Source organism: Ovis aries, chromosome 9 (genome assembly GCF_016772045.2).
Source record: "Ovis aries strain OAR_USU_Benz2616 breed Rambouillet chromosome 9, ARS-UI_Ramb_v3.0, whole genome shotgun sequence".
Lineage (NCBI taxonomy): Eukaryota > Metazoa > Chordata > Mammalia > Artiodactyla > Bovidae > Ovis > Ovis aries.
This window is the reverse complement of record NC_056062.1, coordinates 31,521,630-31,529,875: the sequence shown is the minus strand read 5'-3', so window position 1 is coordinate 31,529,875 and position 8,246 is coordinate 31,521,630. Positions and strand designations below refer to the sequence as shown.

General features: G+C 39.3%; 1 long non-coding RNA gene across 1 annotated transcript in view; it reads left to right on the top strand.

Annotated features, from left to right (window-relative positions):
* The first annotated feature begins 940 nt into the window (after window positions 1-940).
* Window positions 941-8,246, top strand: part of LOC132657164 (uncharacterized) — a 61,227-nt gene continuing 53,921 nt past the window's right edge. Inside the window, exon 1 of the long non-coding RNA XR_009594938.1 lies at window positions 941-1,023. This is a non-coding gene — a long non-coding RNA (uncharacterized LOC132657164). The remainder of the gene's footprint in view (window positions 1,024-8,246) is intronic.

Below are 8,246 nucleotides of genomic sequence, written 5' to 3'. Positions count from 1 at the left end.
AGACCCCTGGAAATCACAGACATGGGTTCCACGGGCAACCAAGACCATCATCATTTTCCTTTAGATATGATAAATTCTTGATGTCAGGAACTCAGGCAGCAGCTTTCCCAACTCCTTCAATATTTGTATCAGCTTTTAATTTCCTGTATTATGTATTGCCACTTGGAATACAATTGAGTTTCTTTTTTCTTTATGAAACTGATATCTGAGGGATAGAGAACCAACAGAAGAATGAATTTGAAGATTCTTCAATGCTATATGTGCCTACATATTATAAGATTAAAAAATACCTTGGTAGTTTCTTGGCTTTCAGCAGAAATGGATAGCTGGTAGCTAGACACTAGTGTTTATACTGTTAGACAATAAGCAGAACAGGCCAAAAGAAGTACAGACCTAAGTGCAGTGATATGCACCTTTCTACCAGCAACTCGCACACAATGATCTTGAAGCCTGCCATTTAAATTCTTCTTGGATTGTCAGTTACCTGAGGAAGGTCTCACAGAGGAAAACAGGATGTTATGTCAACCTGCTAGGCTTCCCTGGTGGCTCGGACAGTAAAGAAGATGTCTGCAATGAGGGAGACCTGGGTTTGATCCCTGCATCGGGAAGATGCCCTGGAGAATGGAATGGCAACCCAGTCCAGCATTCTTGCCTGGAGAATTCCATGGACAGAAGAGCCTGGTGGGCTAGCTAATCAAAGATATTGTCACTGGCACCACCTGGGTGCTTCTTAGAAGCACAGAAACTTGTTTTTTTTTTGTTTGTTTGTTTGTTTTTTAATCAGAATCCTAAGGTAATTAGTATGTGCATTAATATTGAGAACCACTGCTAGGGAGGATTTGTTAAAACCTAGATTACTGGTCCCACCCCCAGAGTTTCAGATTTCATTTGTTTAGGGTGTGGCCTAGGCATCCGGCTGTTTCAAAGCTCCTCAGGGATTATTCCACTGTGCAGCCAAGTTGGAAAGCCTCTAGAACCTCTTCTGGTAAGGTCTGAAGACCTGCAGGAGATTTGGCATGGCTGGTAAGTTTGCTCTAAAGGAATTTGTTTCCAGGTGCATTTTATCCTAAATAACTGCACTGAATCCAAGTCCTGGGCTCTTCTACAATGACTGGGATGTTTGGACCTTGGCCAGCATTTTATTGGGTTGCCTGGCTCAGCTAGCACTCCACTGTCTGTTTCCTCCTGAACTCTACGGCTGCAATTTGCTTATTAGCTTCAAAGTAAATGGATGCCCTTTGGAAGTGGGGAGACAGCTTTGTGGTCTAAAGAGCTAGTCTTCCTAAAGAACATAGGGCATTTGTTCCCTGTTCCTGTTGTAAGAAATCACCACCAATTTAGTGGCTTCAAACAACATGAACTTATTACAGTTTTTGGAAGTCAGAAGTCAAAAATGACTTACAAGGCTCAAATCAGGGTGCTATCAGGTGGTGAAAGGGTCCAGCAGAATATCCATTTCCTTGTCTTTTTCAGCATTTAGATGCTGCTAGCATTTCTGGTTTCACGGTCCTTCCTCCATCTCAAAAAATGTCACCCCAACCTCTGTTTTCATTGTCATCTCCTTTTTCTGATTGTGACCCACTTGCCTTCTTCTTACAAAGATCCTGTGATTATATTTGACCCACTGGTTAATCCTGGATAATCTTCCTATTCTAAGATCCTCAGTTGAGTCCCAGAGGCAAAGTTACTTTTGCCATGTGAAATAGCATGTTGCTTGGTTTCAGAGATTAGGACATGGACATCTTGGGAGGAGGGGGCATGGACTTCCCAGATGGCGCTAGTGGTAAAGAACCCACTTGCCAATGCAGGAGATGAAAGAGACATGGCTTTGATCCCTGGGTTGGGAAGATCCCTTGGAGGAAGGCACGAGAATCCCATGAACAGAGGATCCTGGTGGACTACAGTCCACGGGGTCGCAGAGAGTTGGACATGATTGAAGCAACTTAGGACACAGAGTCACTGTGGTCAAATGAGAAAGGAATAATGCACTCAATATTGTTTTTTCTTAAAAACTGGAATAATCTATTAAAATAGTTATACATATGTAAGCAATCATTGCAGTTTTAAAAAATACATATTACATGATTCACAGTAATATAATCACTCCTTTTCCATGCAACTCAGTTTACTTCTTACCAATCTCAGTTTCTCTTGCATGATTTTGCAGGAACTTCTCCCCATATCCCCAACCCCTTCCTTTACCTGGTGTTATTTGCTGCTTAAATCGTTGACCCTTTAACAGAGTTCCACATGTCTTTTACCACAGGTGTTCTTTCACTTTAATCTTTATTTTAGGTCAGTTAGTTTTATTTTTGGCTACACATAAAAATCACCTCAGCACCTCTGAAATATCCCAGTGTCCAGGTCCCACATCCAAGACCAATCAAATCAGAACCTCTGGGGAGGAAATGCAGACATCATTGCCTTTTTAAAACTTTTCAGATTCTCTCAATGTGCATCTCAGTTTGAGAACTACTGCTCTCAGAGATTCTGTTTGTTCTTTTAAGCTTCAGCTCTCCTCCTATTTCCTATCTCCCAAGCCTGAAGGAAAGAAGGAAGCTGCACCACTTTTTGCATCTGCTTTGCAGAACCGTCCTGTGATGGGCCTTTTCCAGACAGCTAGTACCCAAAGCAGGCTTCCCCAGTGGCTCAGTGGTAAAGAACCTGCCTGCCGATGCAGGAGACACAGGCGATGTGGGTTTGATCCCTGGATTGGGAAGATCCCCTACTGAAGGAAATGGCAACCCACTCCAGTATATTTGCCTGGAAAATCCCATGGACAGAGGAGCCTGGTGGACTATCATCAGTTGGGTCCCAAAGAGTCAGATGCTGAGCACACATGCACACAGGATTCAAAGCAGAACCACAAGTTAGGAGTCAGGAGCTACCCTTGCAGCACTCACACCCTCCCAGGATTGTGGCTTTAAGAGATTGAGAAATGCCAACGTCTTTCTACTCGATTTCCTGACACTGACAGAACCAGTGAGCACTTCCTGCAGAATTGAGCTCTGCCCCTGAAAATGTTCAGTCTTTCTTCTCTTCCACTCTGCTGATACCCAAGGACAGCTATGCAGATGAAGAGCACATAATCTGAGAACACATTGGGGCCAGCTTTATGAGCAATGGCCCTCTGTCAACTCCTGGGAAGGACTTATCTCCAAATTCAGTCAAAAGGCAGAGACCATCTCGTTTCTTCCTTTATAGTTGTCTCTCTGCACCAGATTTTTGTTTGTTTGTTTTGTTTTTATATTTTGCTTGTATTTTCTTGGAATCCATGGCATCATGAGGTTATAGGTAAAGCATTTTACAGCACATTTGGAATGAACATTTCTGTTCTTGAACACAATAGTACTTGCTAATTTTAGTCTTCGTCTGAAAGGCACCCTAATCATCTTTTTACATATGCTGCCATATTCAGGGTGCCTTAGCTTCTTCTGTAATAATAGCACTATTGACAATGAATATACCACATACTATATTTATTTCATTTAATACCCTTAATTGCAAAAAAAGAAAAAATGAGAGTAGAATCTTAGTGTTTTTTGGTTGCTTTTGGTTACTACTTTATCCGCAGTATCTAAAATACAGCCGACACAAAACAAGTACTCAGTGTGTATTTGTTGAATGTTGAGGAATGATTAACCATTTCAGCCTCATAACAATCCTGTTAGAGGCCCATTTTATGCCCGATCAAACCCAGTTAGAAAGTGGCAAAGATGACTTCAAACCTCGGCAGCTCAGTCCCATCCATTTGATCACTATTTTCTTTTTTTAAAATATAAATTTATTTATTTTAATTGGAGGCTAATTACTTTACAATATTGTATTGGTTTTGCCATACATCAACATGAATCTGCCACGGGTGTACACGTGTTCCCCATCCTGAACCCCCCTCCCACCTCCCTCCCCATACCATCCCTCTGGGTCATCCCAGTGCACCAGCCCCGAGCATCCTGTATCATGCATCGAACCTGGACTGGTGATTCACTTCTTATATGATATTATACATGTTTCAATGCCATTCTCCCAAATCATCCCACCCTCTCCCTCTCCCACAGAGTCCATAAGACTGTTCTATACATCTGTGTCTCTTTTGCTGTCTCACATACAGGGTTATCATTACCATCTTTCTAAATTCCATACATATGCATTAGTCTACTGTATTGGTGTTTTTCTTTCTGGCTTGCTTCACTCTGTATAATAGGCTCCAGTTTCATCCACCTCATTAGAACTGATTCAAATGTATTCTTTTCAATGGCTGAGTAATACTCCATTATGTATATGTACCACAGCTTTCTTATCCATTCATCTGCTGATGGACATCTAGGTTGCTTCCAGGTCCTGGCTATTATAAACAGTGCTGCGATGAACATTGGGGTACATGTGTCTCTTTCAATTCTGGTTTCCTCGGTGTGTATGCCTGAGGGATACACAGTAGTAGGATTGCTGGGTCATAAGGCAGTTCTATTTCCAGTTTTTTAAGGAATCTCCACACTGTTCTCCATAGTGGCTGTACTAGTTTGCATTCCCACCAGCAGTGTAAGAGGGTTCCCTTTTCTCCACACCCTCTCCAGCATTTGTTGTTTGTAGACTTTTGGATTGCAGCCATTCTGACTGGTGTGAAATGGTACCTCATTGTGGTTTTGATTTGCATTTCTCTGATAATGAGTGATGTTGAGCATCTTTCCATGTGTTTGTTAGCCATCTGTATGTCTTCTTTGGAGAAATGTCTGTTTAGTTCTTTGGCCCATTTTTTGATTGGGTCATTTATTTTTCTGGAATTGAGCTGCAGGAGTTGCTTGTATATTTTTGAGATTAGTTGTTTGTCAGTTGCTTCATTTGCTATTATTTTCTCCCATTCTGAAGCCTGTCTTTTAGAATTTCCTTTGTTATGCAGAAGCTTTTAAGTTTAATTAGGTCCCATTTGTTTATTTTTGCTTTTATTTCCAATATTCTAGGAGATGGGTCATAGAGGATCCTGCTGTGATTTATGTCAGAGAGTGTTTTGCCTATGACCATTACTTTCTAATGATTCTCTCTCATCAGCTACACTATTAAAGAGTGTTCCCTGGAAGCAGTGCTGTGAGGGGAGAAGCTGTCCTTCACAGGTAACTGTGGGTTGGTGGAACATTGCCTCTGAGAGCTCCTAACTGGGGGCCTGGGGGCAGATAACATCCCACTCTAAGCCTCCACTCTCCCATCTCATAGTTAATATGTGAAACAGAATCAGTTAGCTTCAGTGATGCAGGTGGATGTGGGTGAACATCAGTGCTTTTGGGGTCACCCCATTCTTTGCCCATGGCAGGTCTTTAGGCAAAAGAAAAGGTACATGAAATTTGGGGATGGGAAAGCTGTTTTGGGGAGACACAAGTTTACTCATCTCCATATTTGGGAACATTTCCATCAACAGGTGGAAGAGGTGCTCTTTTGGTCCCCCAGTAATCTATTTCTGTTTATCTACTTTTGCTGTACATGGTCATGTTTAGACATCTGCATAATTTGAGAGGTGACATGGATTTGCTGAAAGCATCTATAAAAAGAAAACTATCCTTTGTTTATTATGAAAGATTTAAAAAAATTTTAGAAATATCTGTTGTTGCATGGGTTTTGAAACCCCTGACTTTTATTTATTTATTTATTTATTTTTGAAAGAGGGTTTAAGGATTATTGATTATTTGCTGTGAGAAATAATATGTGGTCCCATAGGTGAGGTGTGACATTGAATATTCTACTTTTTTTTCTGAGAGATGATTCACATACCATAAAATTCACTCTCTTGAAGCATATAATTCTTTAATTTTTAGTATATTTATGTAGTTATACAGCCATTACCACTGTCCAATTTCAGAGTATTTTCATGAGTGCTAAGTTACTTCAGTCATGTGTCACTCTCGGCAACCCCATGGACTGTAGTCCACCAAGCTCCTCTGTCCATGGGATTCTCCAGGCAAGAATACTGGAGTGAGTGTGCCATGCCCTCCTGCAGGGGATGTTCCAGACCCCAGGGTTCCAACCTGCATCTCTTAGGTCTCCTGCATTGGTAGGCAGGTTCTTTACCACTGGCACCACCTGGAAAACCCCAGAGTATTTTCATGATCCTCCAAAAAAATAAAACCCCTGATTCCGTTAATAGTCACTCTCCATTTTATATGCCTCACCTCCCCCCCCTCTGGAAACTGCTAATCTACTTTCTGTATCTATAGATTTATGTATTCTGGAGATTTGTTATAAATGGAATAGCACAGCATGTAGTCTCTTGTGCCTGGCTTTCACTCAGCATAACATTTTTAAACTTCACCCATGTTATGACAAATATTAGGACTTCATTCTCTTTTATTACTGTATAATATTTATTGTATGATATATTAAATTTTATTTATCCACTCATCAGTTGATGAACATTTGATTTTTCCACTTTTTGCCTGTTGTAAACAACCTATAAACATTTACATACAGGTTTTTGTGTTGAAATATATTTTCTATTATCCTGAGTACAATATCTAGGACTGGAATTTGTGGGTCACATAGTAACTCTGTGTTTAGCAGTATTTTTCATTTTGGCAAGATGGGCTTTCTATTTTTTTTTTTTTTTTTTTGGCTGCACTGGGTCTTTGCTGCTGCTCATGGGCTTTCTCTAGTTGCAGCAAGTAGGGGCTACTCTCTAGTTGTGGTACAGAGGTTTCCCATTGTGGTGAGAGCAATGTTGTGGAGCAAGGGCTATAGGGCACATGGGCTTCCTTAGTTGCAGCTCATGGGCTCTAGGGCATAGGCTTAGTAGTTGCTGTGCACAGATTGAGTTGCCTTGAGTCATGTGGGAAATTCCCGGAGCAAGAATCCTGTGTCCCCTGCATTGCAAGGTGGATTCTAAACCACTGGACCACCAGGGAGACCAAAATGGGCATCCTAAAACCTAAATCCATTAAGTAATTTGAGTGGTAGGGTGAGGAGTGAGTTTCAGAGTCAGGCATTTTATTATCAGATTCCATTTTCACAGTTATTATGGGATCAACATTCATATTTCTATTTTACAGATTACTTAACCTAGATAAGTGAATTGTCCATTGCCACCCAGCTGTAAATGGGAGAGCAGTAATTTAATCTGAATCTGTGAGACTCCAAATGTTTTCATTATTTTCTTGCTTGCTTAATCTTTTTTTGATTTTGCTTTTTGTGCTGCCTCATATTTACTTGCCTCCATTAGAGATGTTTGGATCTTTAGAATTTGAAACATTTAAGAAATGTTTCCTGTACTAAAAAGAAATGTGAAGTCATGGTCTGGGCAGTCCATCACTTCCTTACTTTATGTAATTGGGCATCCATGCCAGAGAGCAAACATTTCTTAAAAATAAAAAAACTGATAAATAATATAAGTCCATTGGTAATTAATAATATATGCCAATATATAATAAATAATGTATGCCAACTGATTTTTAAAACATAAACTTTGTTACTAAACATATAAGAATTCAATTTTTACTTTAGAAAGCTGCTTTCTCTGCAACTCAATATTTACCTTGATATTCACTCAAATTCTCCAAAATAAATATTGACATTTACTTAAGTTTTTTTCCCACAAATGAAAATAGACAGTATACTGAAGCATTAAAGCTGTTTTTAATGTCTTAGAAATAGCCATGAAGTCTGCTTACATTAATGAAGATTACTAATTTCCACAGAACATAAACAATTATTTTCTCTGATAGTAACCTTAGTATTACAACTCATATTTATGCAGTAGAAGCCCTCAAACAAAGTACTACTTTAATGATTTTTTTTAAATGAAAGTGATTGTGTTAACACTGGTGCCTAATGACTAGGGAAAACGTTGACTTGGATCACCTGAAGTAACAATTAATTAACAATATGCATTAATTTTATCACTCAGTACATTCACTGGACTGTTCCTACAAATAAAAAAATGTGCACATATATATCAATTGATAAACATATTATCAAAATCTTCTGAAACAATATAAATGAAGATAATAATTATGATAACTTATAGAGTTATATTTGAAAAATGGATTGGTACTTTTAGCAATTGTTTGCTTTAAGTAGTCCAGGAAAAAGTTTCCAAGTCAACACCATTGGTGGACAGAATTAAAATCACTTTGAGTATTTTTTTGTTTTCTGTATGATTTTGTGTTTTCTGTCTTAGAAATGCCAATTAGAAGTAGATAGACTGAGAGTTGAGAACAATGATATAGAAAAAGTAAAACCTAAGTCAGTGTTGACACATAACCTAG